This window comes from Ctenocephalides felis, unplaced genomic scaffold, assembly GCF_003426905.1.
Source record: "Ctenocephalides felis isolate EL2017-DRISC unplaced genomic scaffold, ASM342690v1 CF-g0.4_SCAFFOLD_03570, whole genome shotgun sequence".
In the NCBI taxonomy this organism is placed as follows: Eukaryota; Metazoa; Arthropoda; class Insecta; order Siphonaptera; family Pulicidae; genus Ctenocephalides; species Ctenocephalides felis.
The window spans coordinates 13,243,563-13,271,265 of NW_020539724.1; the positions used below are offsets into that span (position 1 = coordinate 13,243,563).

At 29.4% G+C, this 27,703-nt stretch overlaps 1 protein-coding gene across 1 annotated transcript in view; it reads left to right on the forward strand.

Annotated features, from left to right (window-relative positions):
* Positions 1-27,703, forward strand: part of LOC113383410 (cysteine-rich motor neuron 1 protein-like) — a 330,953-nt gene that overhangs the window by 82,645 nt on the left and 220,605 nt on the right. The window lies entirely within an intron of this gene.

Genomic DNA, 27,703 nt, shown 5'->3' on the forward strand with positions numbered 1-27,703 from the left:
CCCGTTCAGGAACATTAAACCAGCCTGGCTTGCATTTTCTTTATTGCTTTTGTTCTGTAGCTTATTGTGATGATAATTATTATTCATATTGTTTTTTCCAGAAAAATATGCATTATGGTTTTCATTATTAAAGTCATGTAACTTGTTCAGAATGTCGCATAATGACTTCTCCATATACGATATAAACAAAACATATTTTTTTAATTATATTTAAAACACATTTCCATGTTTATTTACGTATTATTTTTTGAGTGATATTTGTATTTCAGATATGTATTAAAATCAAATAAAACAAGAATGTAATTATTTGCTTTTTTGCTTCAGAAGTGTATGAAGGAAAATAGGGAATAATTGTGTATATATTTTAAGTCACGCTGTCGTTGGATTTATATGAAAAATTTCTTTGTTTTTCCTCGGAAGAGGAATTGAGTGCTGATGATTTAATTTTTTATTTCGGTGATATATTCTGAAGAGGAACTTCTTCCCAAGCAATTGGCAAAATGTTCAGGTGGGCATTCGAGAGTTGATCGTTACAAATTTGTTCACCTGTGCATTAATTATAAAATTTAATTCAAGATAAGAAAGCTTCATTATATGCTCTGTATTCTCTAGTATTTTTAATTTATACTATTACACTTTTTTCTCTAAATATTCATTTATAAAGGAGCCAATTAACGGTCATTTTCCTACCGCTCATTTCGTTCGTAATCCTGGCTCGACGACGTACAAATTTGTTCGGAAATGGGCAACTTTTTCTATTTATCTTTTAAATTCACTGCACTGCGCGTTTTTCGACGAAACAGCAATGCCAGCACCTACAGACAGCGGAAGCCAACAATTTTTAAAATTTAATAGTTTAAACTGAGGTAAGAAAAACACTGCCACAAAATTCAAGGAAATACTTCTCAAACTGACCGTTATATTCAATACTTCTAAACTTACATGACCAAAATGACACTACTGAATTAAAGTCACAATAAATGACCAGTGCTAAGGGACAGACTAAAATTGTTTAAAATATCTAATGGTATTCTACCATTTTACTTATAACAATCAATTTTTTTTTATAATCACAAACATTTATACTTGCTTAAATAATACGTGTTAAATACAGTGTCCGGCACTAGGTGCCGTCCGGCGTTGCGAGACTTTCCCCTACTCTTACTTTTATACATAGGGTCACGATTTAACAAACTTATGATTATTGACTATGGTTTGATTATTAGTAAGTTAATAATGAAATAAATACAAACAAAAATAATCGATGAGTTAATCAAATACAATAAACCAAAAATTTGTATTAACAAAAAGAAAATATCGCCTAGTGGTATCAAAAGCAAAATGTATCCATAATATTCTCCCTAATATTTTTCACTTTGTATGTTTCCTTTCCTATAGTTTTCCTCCCATGTTAAAACTTTTTTAATTGAGACATTGAAATGTTTCATGTTTGGAATGAATACGTGTATGAAATGTTCTGCTTTTATATTTTTAATCGTGTATGTGCATTTGAAAAAGTATAAAATAATTTAGTATCAAATAGATAAAACGATCGTCTTTATGTTTATTTTAATCGACTGTATTGAAATTTATTATGGAAGACTGCAGATTGATATTTATTGTGCTTCGATGTACTTTTATTATACTGGAATTATATTTGCGAAATAAAATTTTGATACAGGGAAATATTTTGAATATTTATTTAGGATGAAAATTGGTTTATACTTTTTATGGAACTTGAATATTACCAAAGTCAGGAGTGTATCGCAATTTATTTCAAACTTTATTATTGATGCATTTTTCAACTTTCACTGCTTAATTAATCTTCAATAAATTCAGACAAATATAATAACACAATATTTTTGATAAAATTTCATACTTTGAATATATTTTTCAGATCTATATTAAAAATACTGATATTTTATACAAATTTACCTCTACCTTGATTTGATTACATTTGATGTCGATATTTTATCTGGATTTTAAAATTGACCTAAAAATTTAAAAATTGGTAGATGTTGGACCTTATTGGTTTTTGATTGAGTATTTTTTTTATATCTGTGATTTCGTAATTAGCAAAATAAAATTAAAGAAATTATTTTATGTAGGTTAGCTATAGTTGGCATTTTGTTACACCAGCTCAATATGGTTTCTAACCATTATCTAATAGAACAATTATGTTTTATCTTGTTGACATCAATCTTGATGTCCAGCATTAACAGAACCTTATTAAAACCTCTGTCTTTCTATTTGTATAATCCTTAAGTGTCCTTTTATTTTTATCCTATATGAAAACAAATATCCTAGTAACTAAAACGAAGTGTGTCAATGTCAGTTTACCTGGAAACTTCCCATAGACTTCTATTATCTGAAACGGTAAAGGTTTTCCTCCGAGCAATATCTTTTGCATTCAGCGTCTATTTATTAGAGTTTGTTCTAGCAATAAGATTTCCAGAGCTGAGTGAAAGATAAATATATTCTCATTTCTACAATACGAGTATTTAGAGTTCATTTTGCTTTGTGAAAACTAATATAAAGGACATAGTTCGAAGAATTGTTTGCTTTTATTTATCTAACTCCGCACAAGTAAACTAATTATTAGAAGAGATAATGAAATTTTAAAGAAATGTGTTGATCTTTCCATATTTCTGCAAAGTCTGCTTTTTGTTTCTCATTGGAATCAACTTCTGAGGAATCAAATATTCAGCATAAATGCAAAGAATATTATTTTATATGTCTGATGTTAATAGTATCTACTGCATTTATGTTATATATTGTCAAACTAAATTTAAAACAAAATTGCATTCTTAAATAACTGTTTCTTTTTTTGTTACAGGTTAGTGCTTCATATTTCACAATGTTATCTACCTATTATTTGTGGTGTTGACTGCTGGAAAAGTTTGGTAAATACCTAATTTTATTAAATATTCAATTATATTTTATATGATAGCCTTTCACGATACTTCTAAAAATATATTTCATAATTAAACCATTAATTACGTCAACTAATTTAAAAATTCTCCTTAATCATGTCGTGTCTAAAAACGTATTATTCTTAGACAGAAGGTAGTTTGGTTTTATGTATGTGTCGTTTAAAAATATATTTTTATGTACTTCGTACAATGACGTCTTGTTTCTTAGGAAGATTCTTTTGAAGAGATAAGAAATGACAAGAATTTCTTAGTAAACCTTTTAATAGTTATTTTTAGTTTTAGATTTTAAACTCGTAATTTACCTACATTTAGATGACTGGTTGTACTTAGGACACAAGGGCTTTCATACCTAGTTTTAGGAATTCATTTAGGATATTGAAATTTATATATGGACAAATATTGATTATAGTCATACTTGTTTATCTATGATCAAAGTTTAAATTTTGGGTACGAATTGTATGGATATTTTTGGGTCTTATGGTATTATTTTTCGGTTCTGATTGACGGTAGATGTATATTTTAATTGTTTTGTTATAAATTTTGCATTATATCTAGCAACAATATATTATGCAGGCTACAGTTACATAATTTCACATTTTCCATTCAATTTAAAGCCAATGTTTCTTTTATTGTCTTTTCTAGTCTTTTTTAATACTCTAGCAACCTCTTTCAAGATCATCCGAGATCTAAATATATCTTTTGTATATTATCCTTGCGATCATATGATTTGAGGAATGTGTTATATTTTTAGACTTTATACGTAATCTTTTCAAAATATTATTGAAACATCCTATATTAGCACTTCAAAAGAAAATTTTGGTCTTAATTGCTTATATAATCTTTCGTGGAATGTGTTGATTTTGTATTAAAAGTAATTAGTTCACAGATGGTCGAAGAAAAACATAACTATAGAGCGAAAATTATATATGTAATATTAGGGTGGTCCTTAACAAGGACATTTTCGAATTTTTTGCTTCTAAGGGCGCCAATTCTTCCAAATTAATAAAAAGTGTAATTCTAACAGTATTAGCTCTTAATATAAACATTTCGATAGAGCGCACGCCAATTGAAATTTTCTTATATTTGTTATTAACATGCGTCATTAAGTAAATTCTTGCGCCATTTGTATAGTAATAGTGAACTCAAATATGATGACACATAAGAATATTTATAAACCACTTAACCTCTAATTAAATCCTATTCATCATGGAATCAAGATTAATTTTGCAGCAAAATGTTTATTTAAAGGGTGATGTTAAAATCCAAATTATTATCTTGATTCCATGATGAATAAATATTATAGAACAGCCCACATGGATTTAATTAGATGTTAAGTGGTTTATAAATATTCTTATGTGTCATAATATTTGAGTTCACAAATACTATACAGATGGCGCAAGAATTTACTTAATGACGTATGTTAATTACAAATATAAGAGAAGTTCAATTGGCATGCGCTTTATCTAAATGTTTATATTAAGAGCTAATACTATTAGAGATTCATGTTTTATTAATTTGGAAGCATTGGCGCCCTTGGGAGCAAAGAAATTCGAAAATATCCGTGTTAAGGACCACCCTAATGTAATATATTTAAATTGGTGAGATTTTTTTATCGTGTAGTTAATGTTTAATGAACATATCTCAATTTTATTAGAGTTGGAAAATCAAAACGCTTCAATAAAAATGTGCAATAAATTGCAGAAAACTTTTGGATGGGTGGTATTCTGGGTTGTCTCATAACTAGCAAAACTTCTTCAATAAAAATATTAATTTTGCTTAACAAAATTTTCTCATTTTTTGCCTTACGCAGCATTATTTTGCATTCAACTGTTATAATTAGATCGCATCTATTCCATTCAAGTATTATTCCTATATCTGATCCTTACAATCTCCGACCATTTCCACCAATTAAGAAGTGATTAAAATAATTCCGCAGTCACATTTGTCGCAATATATCTCGATGCAATCTGTTCTCGGCTTTTATGTGACTAAAAAGCGCTGCATTTTCCATTCCTTTGGCAATTAATCAAATACACTTGCACATAACGGGTTATATTTTCAGAAAAGTTGACTGGCCAAACGATTAATTTCCTTCCGGCGGTGGAGCGAATGCAAAAGTGCAATTCTCCTCTCTCGGTTTCGGTCTGATTAAACGGGAACGCTCGAGCCAGTTGGCAAATGAAGTAATCGACTAATTATTACAGAATAGTTGAAATGAACTTTGGGAGATACTTCAGATACTGTTTGACCTGTTGCTGAGCTTATTATTTCAGAGAAGAATAGATACTTCATAATCTACTCGACTCTTACATGAATATATCACATGTACGAAAATATTTTTAATTTCCTTTGTTGACAGGAAAGTTCGACACATTTTTATTATCTTCTGTAGGTTTTATATTTAAAAATGACACAACAAAATTTTATTGAATTTTTAACTTGTTATACATAAAATGAACGTGACAATTGCACACAACTTTCAACGTTGGCAGAGTAATTGACGTCAAACTAAATTCCTGCAAAATATGCATATAAACTCGAAATAGAATTCTGACCAAAGTTTTATAGATGAAATGTCATATTTGCACGTTTAATATTTGCTAACTTTTGTCAATATTGATGTTGAGAAAAACTTTATTTAATTTGTGAATATTACAGTGGGTACATGGAAATTCAACTACATACTTTTACCATACTTTCACCATACTACCCAAAATTTTATGTTACAATTATGCAAATTGATTTAACAATTTTTTTATGTTCATACAATGTTATCAATCAAAATCCGCGTATGTTGATCAAAAAGAATAATTAGCTCATAAGCAAAAATCAGTAAATCAAGAATCTATTTTTCCTATTAGTTATAAGATTTTAATAACTTGATTTAATTAATAATGGGTAGTACTGCCCTAGAGCTGAATTAAACTCTACGTCGATTTAGGGAAGAATAGAGTGAGAGATTTCTTCTTGCCTTTACACACCGTAGTGCCCAAGAAGGACTTATTTTCAATCTATATTTTCAAGTGAAAATGTTCATCACTGCTGCCCGATATCAGATTTCGAGAGAGAGAGAGAGCTTTAGTTTAAAACTCATACAATCCTAGCGGGTTCTTATCACGCCTTGCTTGTGATATGCATATAATTAAAAATCTAAACAAAACAGCGCACGATTATCTTTTACAATTTTTTGTTGAGTTGTATTGAATGCATCTTCGAGTGCAATATGCCATTCAACATCCCAATATAAGCTCATAGGCATATCAGCATTAATTATACTGTAAGAACCAAACAACACATATCACCAACTATCGAAATATGTTCCGAAAATTTTCTTAGTAAAAACGAAAAATAATGATTAGTATATAAACACTGACCAACTATTTCAGTTTCTTTATTATAACTAGTATGCAAACATCAATAAATCTAATATCGGTTTAATTATCACAGTGTTTATTGTATTTCACCTGAAATTGCAAGTTTTTCGTCATTCTTTCAGTATATTTGGTCGTAAATTTAATTTATTCGGAAGCCATTGGTCGTTTTATTTTATTGTGATGAAGCGTACTGGTTGCCTGTCCTGGGGTTGCTCGTCTTTCGCAACTCTCTGATGAGACATTAAAGTGACGGGAACATAATTCGCAATGCTGGAACTACGCCCTTTGTGATAAACGATCCAATATAATAGACCCACATCTGGGGGTAGATTTACTAATCTACCCGCCAAAACCCAAAATTTCAGCATCCATCGAGGTTTTTTCACATCTGAACTTATTTCAAAAATTTTAATTCCCAATGGTAGACCAAACCGTTTTTTTATAATTAAACTCAAATCGAAATTCAACCTGATTCAATTCCTGAAATGACTATAATGAAAAAAAGATTTGTGTAAGCAGGGTTTTTTTATATAGCGAAGAAAATGCGTTTCTGCATCCCAGACTAGGTCTTTTGTCTCGGTATGTAAGACTTAATACCGCTTGATATATCACTGACTAAATTCGTAGCTTATCTATTGCTTTTGGTCCCGAATGAACAGAAAATGGAGGGTGAAAAATTATTAATTGGAAATTGATCACAAAAAATTGTCAGGGGTGGACAACTCTTGATAAACAAATTGGTTTTGGACTATTAAAATTGAAGTTTAGGTTCAATGTGCCTTAAAAGCAATAAAATAATTCAGAGGTACTTGACTGGATTCTTGCAAAAAATAAACTTATGTAAAAACCAACAAATATATTATTAAACTACTTTAATAATAAAAGCTTCAGTGGATTTTTCTATCCATTTATAAATGTCCTCCATCCCAAAAACCGTATGTTTTTTTCCTCTTAATGTATAAAACTGAATATATTACCCATGAAAAATAAATATATTATCGTAGCAATAGAGCAACTTTTACATATTGCTTTGGCTATTTTAAAATTGATGACTGTTGACAGAATGATTGGCTTTTATTTGGGTCAGATCGAAAAAATAGAATGCAAACGATTTTGATATCAAACTAGAACTGACGGACTGATAAAATCCTTGAATGTTTGAGATAAATTGAAACTGTTGTAATATGAATGACGGGTTACTAGCAATTTTGTAAATTTGACGTAAAATACGTTTTTATAAAAATACAATAAGTTATTTGCTTCAGAAAAATATTCTAAAATGAGAAAATTAATATTTTTATTATAACTTTTTAGGTAACAGCAATAGTTCATATCAATAAATTTAAAGAGATTAAATATTGATTTTCAAAAGCTCCATATAATTTTTGTCCAGTTTTATAATAATCCGCTTATATATCAAATTCTGTGCCTATTTATGAAATAAATAATTTGCAAATGCTCTTTATTTCAATACGGTAGGATTTAAAATCGGGACATATGAGATTCAAATGCCTTTGAAGATTTATTTCCAATTACAATTTCAAGGTAGGAGCAATGGGAAATAATTTTAATGGAAAATACTTTTGAGGTTTGTTCTATAGATATTAATCGCATTTAAGTGAATGAATGAAGGGTGACTGAGAAACTTCTAATATATATTTTAAATTTAAATTTTATATATTTATTTAAATACCTGATCTTGGTCTATTGCTTTTCTCAACATACTTTTCTATTTAGGACATCGTACACATTTAATGAATTTGAAATATGATGTTACATATTTGAATAAATAAAGCCACGTGCAAATGCTGAAAATAGATATTTAAGTATTCATATGATGCAATTGGTTAGCAAATTGTGCCAGAATTAAAGCAGAGGTGTCCTTCATCCATGATAGTAAATGGAATTTTAAAAATTGTTTTAAACAGACCCATGCCCAAGTTTCTAATTTGGAAGTCATTATGATCCTGGAACACAAGGGTTATGAGCAACTTAACTTCAAAAGCTGCAAACTTTAGCAAGTCCAGAGAAAATTTATGAGACAGTTATTGGTAATAAAGTTTAAGATATGTGTAATAAAAGTAAATGATTCGGAGAGTTAATGTTCACACCAGTAATGAAATTAGGACACCTGTGAAGGGATCAGTGAAATAAAATCCAAGACATATTTATTTGATTTAATTATTTGGTAATAAATAATTAAGTAATTAATTTAATTAATATGAAGTGCAATCTGCTTACGTATGTACGTACTACCTATATAAGTAACATTTAACATAGATCTATTTTACAAGTCATATCTCAAGAAAATTTGAAAAGCCCTTATTGGAGATATTAAAATTTGACTTTTGAATTTTTTAATATGTGTATATTAATGAGTATATTACAATAAAGATATAAGTAATAGTTGTACAAATTTGTCGTTTTTAATCTAGCTATTTAGATAAAATTTTGGAGCAAATTTTCTCTGATGCCAATACAAATCGTTATGGGTATTACCACACTGGCGGTGTTTCCATCAAATTCCATGAGGTGATAATGATGAATTGTGTCTCTGAAAATGTGACAAACTCAGCTCTTTACTATAATAATATATTTAATCTCATAATCAAACGCTTTGTTGTTCGAGTTCAGTTTGCAAATAACGTTTCATGTGCATGACACTCGAATTAATTGAATTAAATCGTTCTGGCGCACGTGACAAACAAAGTTTATAATGGATACTTTGGAAAGTTATTTCGTTTTTTATAGATATAGGATTTGATTATATTTTTTGAAGAACCAACAATAATTTGGCTATCTTTTTACTGCAGAGAAGTGCAGTTAAAAAACAGGAAACAGTATGCTTTGGAGAAAATTTATTTACAGAAAGAACTGGCGCAAAAATGTACATTGAGTAAGTCGAACAGCTCCAAATAAATTTATAGACTCAGTGAATTTCCAGGTTATATTGCACGAGAGAACAAAAATGCTAAAAAGAAACATCATGGGTAAACTATTTGAAATTGCAAATGACCATACTATAATATTCATAAATAAATTTTGATATTTTTTTCGTATGTACCACCAATAATTTAATAAGGTAAATATCAGATATGAATATCAATTTGCTTGAAGACAAGTTGCATGAACTTCTTGATATGAGCAACTAATAGACTTTTGGGCCGTAAAATAAAACAATGTTATCCACGATCCAGTTTTCATACAAAATGCTACTGATACAGACATGTATTTCCTGTGCAATCATGCGATTCACACATAAAGTGCAACTTCACTCATATATTATCAAGCCTTATCTCAAAGGCGCAGTTATGATAACATCGTTTTTTGAAATTTGTGAGCAGCAACCATTGGTATTTATTCCTTTGGTTGACAGATTTTAGTACCACTTTATATGAAAATTGCTTTATACCATAGCCTAGCCTAAATATAACATTGGTCAATATGAATTGAGATTTATCTTTTCCAAATTCAACCACTTCTCTGAAGTCAACAAATATTCTGCACATTGTTAACTTTGTTTGTTTCTAATTACTCGTTTATTGTCTCTAATTGCACTTTCTATAATGTTTATCTCTATGAGCTATATATATGTATATTGAATGCAAATATATGTCTAATATATATCTGTATACTTATATCAAAACCTTTTAGATTTTTTTTTATAATTTTACCATCCTTCCCCCGCAGGTTGCGAGCACCTGCAATCGGTTTAGTATATTACTCCATGAATATTTTAGCCATGGATGTCTGGATAATCAAGCGTGCGACGTAAATATAAATTCGTTATTGTGTTTCGAAACAAAACTGGTATTTATTCGCGAATCATTTATGTCTGGCTGTCGATTTAGTTCCACCGACGATTGTTGCAATTATTATTTATAACTCGGCTCATATGTCATATAGTATTTGTATGGGAACCGCCAGACCGTGGAAACATTCGGCTTTAGATGATCCAGGAATAGATAAAGGATTGCGAATTATGAAATAAATTTTCTATGAGTAATATTTTTTTAACAACAATTAGAACTCTTATATGCATTTTATGAGCTGCTCTGATGTTATTATTATTATTATAGTATCCAATACGAAGAATTTTTAATCAATCGTAGGAATTCTTTATTGTTTGATTGTTCATTCAAATATTCAATTGAATGAACACGCTCGCGATCGTATTATGATGCATTTCTATAAATAGAGTCAGGTTTAGATTGAAAACATAGTTTTGTTTTCGCTATATTGCGCCACTGAATTGATCGCCAATAATGGGAAAATAAAGGAATGAAATTGATATATTATTATTAATTCACATTCCATCTTACAATTCAGATTCTTTAATAATCAAATTTATAACCGTGTCTATTAAACTACCGCATGCCGATCATTCCATTCATTGTTCCGACAAAACGAATTTCATATAATAATGGATACTAATCGATAATTTGCATCACTATTCATAGATTTTTTGGAACTAATAACAATTTGCAATAACAGAATTGAATAACATTCCGATGATATAATAATAATATTTAAAGAGGAATGCGATAAATGCTATTCGTATGATAAATGAACAGTTATGAATGCTATTTTTAATTGTAAACGTCTCGTTGAAACCATTGAATATTTGTGTGCAGATAATTCTGGTATGGGAAAAGTATTTATTAGAAATAGACTTTGTGGATATGTATAAAAACTGTATTCCAAAAACCAGATCATCTATAATATAATAATGAATTGCAAAATGTGTTGGTAAGCGCATAACTCAACAACGCCTGGACCAATTTGGCCAATTCTTTTTTTTTAAATCTATCTATAATATAAAAATGAATCGCAAAATTTGTTGGTAAGTGCATAACTCAACAACGCCTGGACCAATTTGGCCAATTCTTTTTTTAAAATGTTCGTTGAAGTCCAAGGATGGTTCTTATGGCAAGAAAAAGTCGAATAATTCCCGGGAAAACCCTAAAAACAGCCCTTTTCTTTTTCACATACAAACGTTAGTATTTTCATATTTTTGCCATTGGATACGGAATATTTACTCAAGTCAATGGAGCGTTTTGGATTTGAATTTTTTTACTGTGGTCCAATTTGTATGAAATTTTGAAATTAGGTTTATCCTACTCTCAAGTTCAAAAGGGATCCTTTGCTATTTCTATCCCTCTCAGTGGTGTAATTTCTTTTTTTTCAAAATAACGTCGGATATCGATAAAAGAACTAATTATAAGAGACAAATGTTTTATAATGTTTTTAAAAAAACAAATATTTATCATTTTATTTAAAGCAGTTGTCCATATGGGTAGATGTAGATACATTTCGGTATAGACTTTAGTGTAAAAAAACATAATAATTTTTAACTAATTGGTAAATATCAGTATAGGTTATTTAAAAAAAATGGAACTCTTTAATTGTAAACATAAGTATAGGACAACGTCTGTCGTTCCTTTCAGTGATCTGATTTTGGTATGGTTTTTTGATATGGTTTTTATACATTTCCATAAAGTCTATTTTTGATATTTTTTCACTCACAGTAGTAAAAATTAATTGCTATCTGGTTCTATATTTCTTCCAAAAGATGTTTCACTGGACAGAAATTTTGTTCTTCTCTTTTTTTACGCATATTATTTATTACTCCTCGTAGATTTTCTTCAAGTACCTTTTATTTTTACTACGTAAATGTTATTTCGTCTATCTCACAATGGGTTTTTCTCAGTCTCATTTAAGATATCTTAAATCTTCTTTTGTCTCATTTTACATTAACCCATTATCTTAGAAACTATTTTGTTTTATGTACCTTTTAGTACAAGCTGTAAGCGATTTGTTTTATGTTATTTTAACTTTCTACACTTTAACTCTTTTGAGATAACGTCAGTTCATCATGGAGTAAATGACCGAGGCTCATTATTCTGTTAGGATTGGGTTTGACTAGCTTATAAATTATTTGAAAAAATCGTGACGGAATAACTCAGTCAGTAGCGTGAAAGAAGTAGAATTTAAAAATAGTTAATTTGAAATTAAATAGAATTAGAATTGTTATTGGAATAGATAATTATTGTGTTATGTTAAATTTGAATATAAAAAAGCAAAAGTAGAATTAGAAAACAGCTTTAGAAGAAAAGAAGAAAAAGTTATTGGTCAAGATTTGACCAGGGCTTTTATTTAACCTGGGACCCTTCGGGGTAGGGGATACAATTATATGAGTATAAATACCTGTAACATATAATAATAAGGGAGTCTAGCAAATGTAATAAGAGAAGAAGGTTGTAGAGTGTAGTTCAATATATGTCATAAATTAAATAGTGGTTTTATTCACATCTTCTTATGGTGATGAAATATTTATAATTTACAGTCCACTCAATATCAAATTAATCAAAGTGATCCTCACCAGTTATCAATTGTAAAGAGCAAAGAAGATAGTTAGATAGAATAGGATATAAAAGAAAAAAGTAGAAGTATAATATAGCAATAGTTAAATTGAAATGAAATAGAATTGGAATTGCTGAGTTATATTTTAATAAGAATTAGAAGAAAAAAGAAATAAAGAGTAGAATTGGAGAAGATTAGAAGAATTAGGAGGAAAGAAGAATGAAGAAATTAGTTGTAAAGAGCGAAGAATAAAGTTAGATAGAATAGGATATAAAAGAAAATAGTAGAAGTAGAATTTAGAAATAGGTAATTTGAAATGTAATATTATTAGTATTGCTGAGATATATTTGAATAAAAGTTAGAAGTAAGAAGAAAGCAGGAGTAGAATTGGAGAAGATCAGAATAAGAAGAAATGAAGAATGAAGAAATTAGCTGTAAAGAGCGAAGAAGAAGAAGAAGAAAGTCGGATAGAATAGGATACAATAGAAAAGGATAGAAGTAGAATTTGGAAATAGTTAATTTGAAATGCAATATAATCAGAATTGCCGAGTTATATTTGAATAAAAATTAGAAGTTAAGAGAAAGTAAGAGTAGAATTGGAAAAGATCATATTTATTCTTGTTCTTATTTTCTAATTCTTAAGACAGTGGTATAACTCACAATTATTATTCTATACTGAGAATTATACGGTAGTAACTCTATATTATATTTAGATTACTATGAATTAATATTCTCTTCGAAAAATTACGAGTGTTTGTAAAATTTGCTGCGAAACAGAGCGTGAATAGTTCTAGCAAGAGAAAAGGGAAGTTATTTAACGCAGTATTGAACACAATAATTATCTGTAGCTAATTATATACTTTACAGTCTAGTAAACTCGCCATTTAATTAAGAAATATCAATGAATAATTGATTACTAGTAATATACACATTTATATGTGCCTTATTAAATAACTTGCATTACTTTTGCGGACTCAAAACGTGAATTCAAATTTTCCATTTACCCGCAGCCCTTAAGAAATGTAACTTTTCCCTCGCAGGTTTCTCGGAGGTTTCTTGTCGCTAATTATCTCTGGAGTAAATTGGATATTTTCTGATCTCTTCTTCTTCGGAAGTTGCCAAAGAAATATTAATTATGACATTTCTTGTTATGTTTAAATACGCTTCATTGTGCGTATTGCCTCGTTATGTCGCGCTATTAGCTTCAAACATTTCCATTGTTGGGAAATGACAGACACTTTTTGTCTCTGACAGAGAATCAGAAATACTGTAAGAAATGAATAAGATTTCTGTCTCAATTATAACAAAGTTTTTTGAAAAAGATACATGACATCTCTATACCCAACACGATCTAAATTGATACGTGTCTGTTCTCTTGCGTCTAATTTAAAAATTCATTTATTATAATTTCGGTCCGATGCTTCAATGAAACTATTTGTATTTATTTCGCAACATGGTAGCTGTGTGAAAAATCGAACAATAAAATTGATAAAGTTATCGAGGTCGAATTAAATGCCACTACTTACATTCCAATATAGTGACGGCAATCATTTTTATTCGTATGATTATCAATTGCTCGGAAACCAGATTCGACAATCTTGGCGACAATCTTCAATTGATATTAAAGTACGTTCTTCAACGTCTCAGACGAAGCTGGTACTGGGAAACATTGTAATACACATATTATACATATTAAATCAAGAGCAAGAGAAAATTATTAAATTCATAAAATATTATTATGGTTTTACGATGAACAAATCACGGTTCTAGTCTTTTTTTCGAGATCAATGATTGTTTTTGGCATTTTTGTAAATATTTATATTTTGTTAATTTTTGCTTCACGGTGGTCAATTATAATAAACTAGATGACCCGGCAGACGTTGTCCTGTACTTATGTTTACAATTTAAAAGTTCTAATTTTTTTAATAACCTATACTGATATTTACCAATTAGTTAAAAATTATTATGTTTTTTTACAGTACAGTCTATACCGAAATGTATATACATCCACCCATGGATCTTAAATGTACAGCTGATTTCAATAAAACGAAGAGTATTTGCTTTTTTGAAAAACATTATGAAAAATTTTTTTCTTATAATTTGTTCTTTTATCGATATCCGACGTTATTTTGAATAAAATGAAATTACATCACTGAGAGGAGTTCATCCCTTTGGGAAATAGCAACGGAGTCTAAATTATTTTCACTTTTGAACTTGAGAGTAAGTTAAACCTAATTTCAAAATTTCATACAAATTGGAGCACAGTAAAAAAATTCAGACCCAGAACGCTCCACTGCTCCATTGAGTAAATATTCCGTATCCGATGGCATAAATATGAAAATACTAACGTTTGTATGTGAAAAAGCAAAGGGCTGTTTTTATGGTTTTCCCGGCAATTATTCGATTTTTTTCCTGCTGAAAGAACACTCCTTGGACTTCAACGAACATTTTAAGAAAAGAATTGGCTAAATTGGTTGTTGAGTTATGCGCTTACCAACACATTTGGCGATTCATTTTTATATTATAGATAAAATATTTAAAAGTTGATCTGCAAACGTAAGATAGTTTTTATAAGCTTCCTTAGTACTACCTTTATTATGAGTACAATAAAGATAATAAGAATATTTTTTTTCACAAGGAATAGGTTTACCTAAAACTTTATCTTTACCATTAATTATGACTATTTTCGTCTTCCGGTTACTTATAATATCCATTTCTCCATCAAAAGCTTATCCAACAGTTTACCAAAGCGAATATAAAACACTTTATGTCTATTTATATGTTTTCTTGAATCTTTTTTGCCTTTCTCCCAACGTCTTGTTACCGAGTTGTTGTTTGTTGCTCGCAAACAAGAAGACTTCGAACCATAACTCCGTGTTTGATACTAATTGGCCGGAAAATCGGAAAATGACTTAAAAAAATCTCTTTACTACAATGAAGTAAGTTTTGGTCCATTAATTGCTGGATGTTTTATAAACATGAAAATTGTTTATTTTATTTATTTGACCTTTGTGAAGAACAGGTGTGTTTTAATTAAATGAGTTTTTAAGCGAGAATTTTTAGGGAATTAAATACCCAAGGGTTTGTTTTTGTACAAGTAAGAAGTAATTAAACAAATTATAATCTGGGCATATTATCACAAGATGTTGTTGTAAAAAAACTTTGTTCTTTCCATTTCAAAATTAAAGTGAATTGAAACCGTAATTATGCATATTATTCTGTATGGTATTGGCCTCGGATACACGTGTATTTATGTATAATATTTTATTTATTAATTACTTTTTATTTTTTATTCTTTTTATAAAAAAGAAATTACTGATATTTGGTGCTTGTTTCCAATTATTAATTTTTACAAGCTGTATTAATATGTGTTAGTGATGATCTAAGAAATTCAAAACCACTGACGATGACGTAGAATTTTACGTCGAAACGTATGGAAAAATAAAAATGTTTTAAAAAATCTTTACCTTACTTATATTTTTTACTTGATGTTACGCCCTCCAAGAAATCAATCATAAATTTCAACATCAAATTTAAACACTTTCAACATATATATATATATATATATATATATATATATATATATGCATATAGGATTTCTTATAATGTTTGTAATTATACGAAACAGTATATATATATATATATATATATATATATATATATATATATATACTGTTTCATATAATTGCAAACATTATAAGAAATCCTGCGGTGTTAATGTAATTTGCATAATTATCATGCATACAAATTAAATTTGCAAGGAGCAAGTTTTGTTCTGTCTAAACGAATTATACATTAACAAGTTTCATCCGTTGCCTTGTCTAGATCTTATTGTCTTCAAGAAAAATTCTTAATTAAGTTTATTCTAATTAGATACTATTGTGAAACACATTTATTAAAATCACAGACGTTGAAAATAATTGGTAAATTTTATGTTCAAGATATTTGAACTATATCCTAAACATTGTCATTTTGAGAAATTGGGATATATCTGAATTTTTGAATTATACCTTAAAATAAAAAGGTGCACGTAAAATTTAGATGCGATTGTAGTAAAACTTTTTTTGCTATTGTACGAGATGCCAATTAAGTTAAAAATCAGTGGCATTTTGCCTTGAATCATGTTGCTTAAACTTTGCGATATGTGGAAACAATCGACAAATAATTTGGTTTGTTTATAATTCACCTATCTTCCTGTTTACCTATCTACCCTGCGACTTATTTACCTACTTGTATACATGCCTACCTGCCTTTCTGCCTGCCTTTCTAACTTTATACCTGTCAATATTTCTAACTATCTCTTCATCTATATTTATACATGCCTATTTTTCTACCTAGAAATTGAGAATTTTTTTTGTTCTATCTGGATTATTCTTGTTAGTGGTAATCATGAAAAGTAAATGAAACTAGTATATATTTTGTGATTTATTTATGATCAATACTTCATACTCTCCAAGCCTTCTAACTTTATACCTGCCAATATTTATAATGATCAAAATGAAAGAATTTGATTGGCTACTGCGTAAAAAGTCTAAGCTCTCTGTTGAAAATAAGTTGCTGCTATATAAATCAATCATTAAACCAGTCTGGACTTACGGAATTGAGCTCTGGGGATGTGCTTACAAATCAAATATAGCTATAATGCAGAGAACTCAGTCAAAAATTTTACGTACAATTCTTAATTCTCCGTGGTACGTGACTAATGAAATCATTCACAGCGACCTCAGCATGAAAACGGTGCAATTAACGTTCAAAAAAATTAAGGAAAAATACAAACGCAAACTGGACTCATATTCGAACCCATCAATAGAATATAACTCAACCTTTTGGCATAAGGAGATTGAAACGATACTGGCCTTTGTCTTAGATTAGATCTAATATAATATTATCATATTAATTGTTAAACTGAGAAGATCCCATTGGAGTTCTTCTTAGACATCGCTCTTAAATTTTGTCAATTTATCTCATAGGAATCTTTATGTATTCCTGATTGCTAAATAAAACAGAGTTAAAAAAAATCTTGACCATCCTTGATACCACTTTTAACGCTAGTTATACTTTATTTCACTGTAACTACATATCATCACCATTCAGGAAATTAGTCCAATAACAAAATCTCTGTTTTATTATGCAATTTCAATTAATTTCCCATTGCACAATCATGTCGTATGATGCATCATCTTGCCTCGGCCCGTAGTGCACTGCGTGCGTGCCTTGGATCGGGCGCCAAGTAGTCTGTGACGCCTCGTGTCATTCATATTCAGGCTGCGCAAGATTTCTTGGCGAGGCGGCCCGTTTGATTTGGTTCACATTAGATTCTGGCACGATTCTGTGATTACAATACTAATCGCCAAATTAAACAGAGAGCTGGATGTAATGAACAGATGATATGGAATATCTAGAAACCAAAGACAGGAAGATGTCCACAGTCTCAATGGGAAGTATCAGAAATTTGAGCTGGACTTTTGCATCTAACGTTGTCATTTAATTTATAACTCTCAAATTCAGGATATTTCTAAAATGTATTTTTATTTCGGACATATATGTGGCATATATATTAATTTATTTTTTTTATTTGAAATTTTAATTAAAATATTAAATTTTCCTATAAATAATTTTAACACGTTAGTCTTGCAAATAATAATTATTATATATAATGTAGTATATGTGTATATAAAAAAATTATAAATACGAATAGAAGGCGTCCATTAATCACGTGAGCTTTGAATGAGGAGGAGGTGTTAACAAATATTCACAAAATATTACGTTGGGAAGAAGAGGTTCTTGTAAGATATCACGTATTTACTTTTTACCTGTTTTAAGAAAAATGGTTAACTCACTTATATATTAATTTTTTTGTTATGGGAATTTATTGTTCATATTTTGGATATATTCACATATTTTAGATTTACATATTTTCAAGTAAAAATGAATATCATTGCTGCTTGATATCATGTTGTTCGTATATCAAAGTTGGGCGGGAGTCCAAAAATCCTAAAAATTGCTCACGTGATTAATGAACGCCCCCTTAATATATCTCAACATTCTATTATAATGAAAAATTCTATTTTGCAATAAAACTACCCCAATTAAAAATTATATGGAAAAAATAATCTGTAAAATGAAATCTTAATTAAATTTAATATGTTTTTTTTTTCAAAATAAATGATAATCACATCTAGCCTTAAAAATATTATATTCAAGATAAACTTTTGTCGAATAAATATATGAAATTTCCAAAGTTACCAATTGTTTGCTTTTGGCTAAATTTTAATTCTGAAAATTTGTCGAAATTACGGTTCGACCTGTGTATAATTATTTTTTCTAATGGGATATAATCATAATTATTTTATTTTTTATATCTTATTATTTTATTTTGTATAACACTTTAGACCAAAGCTCTATCTCTAATTAACATATGCGTCTTTGTATTTTCTGGCACGAAATTTAAAACATAATGCAATGCGCTTTTGGCATCGATTCCTCTGAAAACATATTTGTTGTCATTTTTGTAAATTTCCGGAGATGGTTTGTGGAATAAACATCACATATTTGCACATTTTAATAATTAAACAACTAATATTTACATAAAATGATATAAATTTCCATTAACTAATTGCGCACCGTTGAATCCATGAGCATCTTAAAGACGATTTCAATCTATTAATTAGGATCTTGTTAAATTATCGCGTTATTAATTATCCTCGTAATATTAACCGTGTTTTCAACTCTGATAAATCTATGTGAAATGTATTAATCAATATTATTCCAGCGCGAAAAGCTCTACTTCAAATAGTTGTTGCTCACCTGTAAAATTTAATAACGCAAAGTGGTCGTAGTTCAAAATGATGAAATATTAATTAAATTCTGTATATTGAACATGGCCGGGGATCATAGTATATATATATATATATATATATATATATATATATATATATATATATATATATATGAATAAAACTATCGATCTCTGAAATTAAATTCGTACTCAAAATTTCTAAATTTACATAAATACGAAGAAGATACAAACTTAACTGTACATATGACAGTTTTTCCAGAACTTTCGATTCTTTTCGAGATTTTCTAGCCAGTGCACTCCGAATTGATAAAGGCAAGTTCGTAATGGAAGATTCTGAGTTTAAGAAACTCGATTATGAAGTACTTAAATGAAAATTAATTCTTAAGAGCTTCTTGCAAGGAGTCTTAGCACGCAAAAGTGATGCCTCAATAATGCACGTTGATGGTTACTTGAAAAGCCAAGTTTTTCCTCGTGGTTAGGCAGAGAAAATTCATAGTATATATATATATATATATATATATATAAATATTTTTATGATAATGGGGTGGTCCTCAATATGGATATTTTCGATTGCTCTAATGCTTCGAAATTGATAAAAAAGTTCTCTAAAAGTTTTGGCTGTTGATGGGAGCAATTCCATTCGTTTTTTAGAATGAATCAGAATTTTGAGAATAGCATTGTATTTGCTTATTTTAATCATGAATGAAAAAATTACATAAAAATTTGATATATTTTATAGAATAAGTATTTACTTAGAAAGAAGTACCAAGAACTTTTGGTTGGAGTGAGGACTATCTTAAAGTCAATATTAAGAGCTAAAACATTCAGAGCATTTTTTTGTCCATTAGGAAGCATATTTGCTCCTCGAAGCAAAGAAATTCGAAATTATTTTAATTTAACAAATAGTATGGGCAGATAGATTCAGTTTTGGTTGATATATGGTGGTGCACCCAGGTGTTTCATTTATATTTAATTTTTTGGTCCTCGTTATTTTTGAGTCGGTATTATGAAATTTGTTTAGGGAATTATTTATTAATATTTATAGTTTTTTGATGGATTGTTTGCAGTTACGTTAAAGAAATTATGTCTGCTCATATAAATTTGACTCCGTATAATTCTTCTATATTATTGTTATAAAATTTATTCTGTTTACGCTCTATCCATGCAAAAATTGCGCGCATAAAATAAAAATCTCCATTATCGTTTATTATTAAATTAAAAGTGTTCGCCAACCAAAAAAAATATTTTTTAATAAAATCCAACGCGGTTAACAGACATGAATACATTAATTTTTAATGCAATATGCAGATGCTGTAATAACGTATAATATGCAAATGTTTCAAAAGAATCTCGCTCCTAAGGAAATTATAAATTGACAATTATGCAAATTTGTAAATCGCTAATGTGTTTTGATTGAGGGGTAATGATTAATTTACTTAGAAAAATTGTGAGAGCAGAGGCATTTTGTGTCATAACTTCTTTTTTTGGAAGTCCTGCAAGGCTAATTGAAAATATTTGTCATGTATTAATGCAAAGTTGGATATGACAAGTTCTATTTGTCGTTGCTGGAATAAAAGCGATTAAATCCAATTTACCATGCATGAAGTCGTCTGATGTCAAAATGTCAACAGAAGATAAAACATCAGTCAAACTCCGTAGCGCACGTTTTCGCACCTGACGTATGACAGAACAGAACTATGTGCCGAGCTGCATACGTTATCATTTGAACCTCGGGTATTGCATTTCATCCGTCACATCTGCCACAGTTGTCACTACGAATATATTATATAAACACTGCACACCATGTTCACTGGAAATTTTTTGCTGATCGTACAGGGAAAATTGGACAACTATTACTACTGCTCAATCAGTTTCTATCAACTCGAATTGTGAACTTCTCGAAGGAGAAGTTTAATGTTTTGGTCAAAAACTTAAAGACCAAGACCAAAGACTCGCGTTGATCACTTTTCGGAGGCAATAGGTCAAGCCCAAGTGCAAATTTTTTTTGTCCTGGTTTTATTGGAAATTGTACCTACTTGTTGGTGTTAGTGGGAAGTCCCCTAGTGGCGGACACCTAAGGTTATTTATAAAAAATCAAAAAATATTTTACGAAATGTTTATTAAATTATGATTCATGTTAGAAAGTTAGAAATCAAACTAAATTAACAAAACCGCAATCTTTGCTGAAAAATAATTATCAAACCTTGGTATCAAAAAATATGATTTTAAACAGTGGCACCTAGTACCGGACATTTCAAATTAACCTGTGTTAATCACATATCTCAACACTTTGGAATGTCTGCACATGTGTCTTTGACGAATATTCTTAGATATTGCAATGTCACTATTCATCTACCCTTTTGGCTGGGCCACACCGATGCTCTCAGCTGGTGCATTCACCTAAGCTTTTCATTCTTTGACTAGGAAATACGAAAAATTGGGGTATGTAGTGTACGTTAGCTCTCATACATAACAAAATTAAATAATTGGAATAAATTACGTAAATTCTCTCAAGAAATATCAATATGTTAACTGTCCGGCACTAAGGGACGACTTAGTGTCCGGTGCTAAGAGACAGACATTTTCGTTCATTTGGTGGTACCTACTAAAATTGGTTAACAGATCTAATAATATTCTACCATTTTACGGATAACAATCAAGTAGAACTTTTATCTTTGCATACCACTCAAATGTAAATGCATAAATATGCTAGAATTATTTCCATTGATATTTAGGTGACGCCGTGATTTTGCGCCTAAAACAGCAAAGGGTTCTTCCCGCTATGGTGAGTCTTGGCGCGTGATCCTGCATCTGTGTGTCTCCCGCGCCTCTTTCACTTGTATTTTGAAATGAAAAGATGTATACTCCCTTACATAATACGTGTTAAATAGAGTGTCCGGCGTTAGGTGCTGTCCGGCGTTACGCGACTTCCCCCTACCTACTTGTTGGTGTCACCTCAATTATCAAGATTATCATCCAAGGTATGCTACATAACTATTATTTTACAATAAACTATTCTCCTGAGATGTAAATCTTCCCAACCGTCAATGTCTGACAATAAACTGGCGCCAAGTCTTTGCAAACATATCGTAAAATCGATAAAAGCATTATAGCATTTTCCTTTGTCTAATGTCAATGTGCTAAACATCGGCATTTGCTAACTGGTGAAGTCGAAAAATCTTTTGGCCGTCGGAAACAAATTCTTAAGCAACGTGCATTTATTTTATTGCTTCAGACATCAAAGTCAGAACACTATTAGTACATTTCATCTTGTACTAGGTGGTCTATATATCAAGGAGGAAATATACAGCTGCCAAAATTGTAATAGTGTTGTAATATTTAGCAGTTGACCTCATAATATAGTGGTAATGGTTTAAGTTGTACTTATAAAAATGCGTCAACTCCACTTTGCTTTTCAAATATTTTTTATCAAATGTCTCCGTGATAATAAATTGGAGTTTGCAGACTCTCCTTCAAAGTAAATCGATTTTGTCTATTTTCAGAATTTGCTGACCGAATATTTAATCTGAAAACCATGACCATGTATATGCATAGAACTTTAAGCTTCACATATTGGAAACGTAAGCCCAAGTATTCGACGGATGTTTCTCAATGCTTTTATTATTATCAAGCACGAAGGAATTTTTCTTCTCTTGAAAAGAATATATATATATATATATATATATATATATATATATACATATATATATATATATACATATATATATATATATATATATATATATATATATATATATATATATATATATATATATATATGATCTTCTATCCATGTGGCCATCCACATGAGCACATACGAAACTATACCCTCTGGAATTTCAATATTGCCGTAAAGAGTTTTTGTATTCATGAAACAATATGATTTCATATGAATTCTGTCGAGTTTTGATATTATAAGATTTGCATGAGAAAGCCGCTGTTTAAAAAATTTCAATAACGTGCAAAAATAATGGAATTCTTTTTGATACTCGAGGAAAAATGATATTTTGATTTATATATTTTTTTAAATTGTACTTTTTTATTAAATATGAGATATAGATTCTAAAATCAAATTTACATTTTTTTTTCAAATACGATTTTATTGATGATCAATAGATTTTAAAATCAACTTTATGCTTTTTTCTATAAATTATAATTTTATTTAATTTTTAAGCTCACAATCTCAAAAAATACACATATGCTACTATATACTAAATAATAAAATTGTGAATGCACAAAGCGCTTTATCGTTTGACTAAAATATTATTAATATTAAAATTTTAATACATAGATATTTTTTTATCAATTTCTGTAAAGATACATAATTTTCAAATATAAAATAATCTAGAATATTCTTTTAAAAATAAAATTGTTAGTATCAAACTTCATCTGAAATGATTTATCTTGAAAAATTAATATGTATTCAGCTCTTTTAATAATATACAATTTTTTTAAATGTCTTTCAAAATATATTTGAAACGTACAAATCTATAATTTCCAAATTATACAAATCATGTTTTCTTAAAATATACTGAAAATTTCAGCTAATTTAGTTTTGATCAGGTTTTAATTAATTGGGCTAGTTGAAATATCTTTTTTTTCATTCACTACTAACTAACAAAAATTAAATGTTAAAAATTAAGAATTAAATTGAATTTTTCAGCTTCGAAATTTAATAGCTAATGAAATTTAAAATAATTAAATTAGTTAAAATCTTGAATCATTGCTGGCAAAAATTGAAAAAATAGTAAAAAATGAGCTGAGTCAAAAGTAAAAATAATTGGAAAAAAGGTCAAATATAATTTTTGTAAGAAAATTAATCTTTTTGTAAATTAAATAACTTAAAGAAATATAATTTTAAATACAAATATAATGATTAATTTAGGGTTATTTCTCATTAAAGTTTTTGCTTAATTAGTTTCTAACCAAGTTAGTTGAGATTACATTTTTCCCTAGGATAATTTATCTCCTGACTTTGTCATCCTTTGAACAAAGTATAGAAATAATTTAGCGCAATAATGTTTAGCATTTCTCTCTAATTTATCACTTTAATTTCCATACATCCTCTATATTTTCTTTGTAGCACGATTATAATTCTTCACTCGGGTGCGGAAAATGTATGGTAATGTTTTAGCTGGCGTGTCATAATATTTTCTGTTTTTCCCGTTGCTTCCATTTCTTTTTCCACTAAAGTGTACAACCGTGTTCTATGTAAATTTCACTGTCTCTATTCGATTTAATATGGTCGGAGAGCATTTACACAAGTGAAATTATTCAAATATATATAAATGTTACTTCGTCACGGCGTTTTTTGATTCTTCCTACTCTGTTATATGCTAAATGGCAATTGAATCGACATGGAAATTCAAATTTGGGACGGAAAACAGACGAAAACTGTAAAAAGGGATCATGTCTCTTTTTGGATCAAAGGGTGATATACTTATGGGGCTGCATTTTTAACGACCGAGTAGTAAATAATAAATTGATAGCCAATTATAGGATTAAATCAGTCACTATACATAATAAGTCACAAATATATACATATTTCCATATGCGTTTGTTCAGATTATTATTATTATTATTATTATAGAATTTGAAAACTCTATTATACTTATATCAACGTCTGGAAAGTTTTCCTTCTGCATAAAACTTGAATGACAATTCAATTTGAAGAAGATATTCATTGCAAAGTAAAATGAAGATTTAGGTCTTGCATATTGACAAGAATCAAGCTATATACTCTCATTGTACTTTATTGAATTTCATTCATAACACTTAAATAACATATCAATTTCGAGTAATTGAGGATGCCGCTTCGATCTGACGATATTTATATGAATACATAATATATAGCTGTAGGTATAACATGTATGTAAGTACATATTAATATATATGTAACAAAATCCAAATAAATATACAGAAAAAATAAATTGGTGATCCGTGCGCCCGAAACCGTGGATAAAACCTGCATCCAATCATGCATACATACTAGGGTGGTCCTTAATATGGACATTTTCGAATTTCCTTGCTCCTAACGGCTCAAATGGTTCCAAATTGATAAAAAACAATTCTCTCAAAGTTTTAGCTATTAATATGGTCTTTTAGATAGAGCGCTTTTCAATCAAAGTTTTGTATGGAAATAGCATGAAAAAAAATTCAAAAATTTTACAGAGCGTCGAATTTTCAATAGAGAATGACACGAATTTTCACTTTTAATCTGTTTGTCGGTAAGTTATACTTAAATTTTTTTTTATTAATTGTGGAGCCCTTAGGAGTAAGAAAATTCGAAAATGTCCATTTTAAGGACAACCCTAATACATACATACGCGGGCCACATATACATAAATTTTTTCTAAGGTATGCCAAAATGTTCAGAACCCTTTGAAACTTAAAGACTTGCAAAAAGTTTCATTACTATAACTTACTCTACTGGCAGTCAATAAAAATGATTTTTTGAACTAATATTTAAATGTTTCCATGATTTAGAAAATATTTATCTAAGTTCAGTGAAAAACAGTCATTGACTGAAAGCTGGATAAAATTTAATTTAATTATTGAATTAAAATTTCCATTACGAAATAAGAGTTGGTCGTAGGAGGTTGAAAATTTAGAGCTGTGTAATATAAATTCTATAAATATAAGATATTGATTGGTTCGGTAAATTAAAAAAAATTAGGAGTAGCCAATTTCTACCACTCAGATGGCGCCCATTAATCTCCTGAGCTTTAAAGGGGAAGGGGGGTTTGATAAGAAGGGGCATGGTGTGGTAAGATATCACGTGTTATGTATTTATTTTTTATCTCAATTTGAAAAAAAATCCGATTTTCAAAGAAAAAATATTAAGTAGGGGAGGGATGTAATTCCAATTCATTTTAATGTATCACGAAGATGAGAAGAGTTCCAAAAATCTTTAAAAATAAGTTGACCATATTTTTTTCATGAAATCGGGGACGGATTAGAATGTTAGTGAGAGTGGTCGGGGGGGAGGGGTTGGTTAGCTAAAAACTTATATGCACATTTTTTTCAGTTCAAATTTTCTAGTTGAAATGTATTTAAAAAAATATTAGCAATCAAAACAATTGTCCGGGGCAATCTGAGACAAAACACCTAAAACCGTGACAAATATTGCTTTTAGAAAAAGCCGGGACGCAAGGCGGGAAATCGGGACTGTATGGTCACCTTATTAAAAATTACTCACCAGATCAATGGACCCGCCCCTAGGAGCATGAAAAATATATGTTGGTCAATATCTATCATTTTAGAACCAAGGTAAACTGGATCTGGAAAATGAATTGAGGAAGATTAAGGAAAATAGAAAGACCATGCATCAGTAAGAAGTATGACTTAAGATTATGTGCAACTTTTCTAGATTTTAATTCATACATCCATGATCATTTTAGATTCACATTCCTGCAATTTGACTCGAGGCTCAAAACCACACTAGTTAGTTTATTAATCTTTCGAGTACATCCACATCTAATGGAACTGGAAATTCCATCTATCCATCTACCCACCTCCGGGCGGAATTCTATACACCACTAGTTAATTCTCATCTCATAATCCTTGGCGTCGATTCAATTACTCTCGCTAAATTGTTTGATGTGCCGTCGCACCGTCATGTGCGCTCAAACTAGACATGTCACCGTGTCCATTAGAGCCCATTCATAGGCACAGAGACACCGTCGTCTCTCTGAATGCCGTATGTTCATGAAAGCATGTAATTATTTAATCGTGGCGTGTAATTATTCAATTTTATTAACAATAAGGCCGCTTGAATGACAGAATCGTTTGGATAGCATTGTGCGAATTAGCAGAGGATCGCATTGTAGGCGAAATGGGTTCAAGTTTGTGCCCCGGACCAAATGCGATGCATTCCTGGTAGGACGAGAGCCGGTGAGAATAATAGATCAGCATAAAAAATTTTAAATTTGCACTATAATTTTTTATAGTGCAGTTAATTCCAGGTTGTACTGCTTGATTTGTTTTTTACCTGAAATTTACACCTGTAATATTATTGTTACTCTACAAAAATGATAACATTTTATTCTAATATTTGACTTTATTAATTTCCAAAATATATTAATTACAATAATTAATTATGACTTGGTTAATTAACTATAAATAATTATTATTAAAATGAACTAGCATAATATATTAAATCTAAATACATTAAAAAAATGAAAAAAAAGTTAAAATTATTAATAATATTATTCTAAAATATAAAATATATCAAT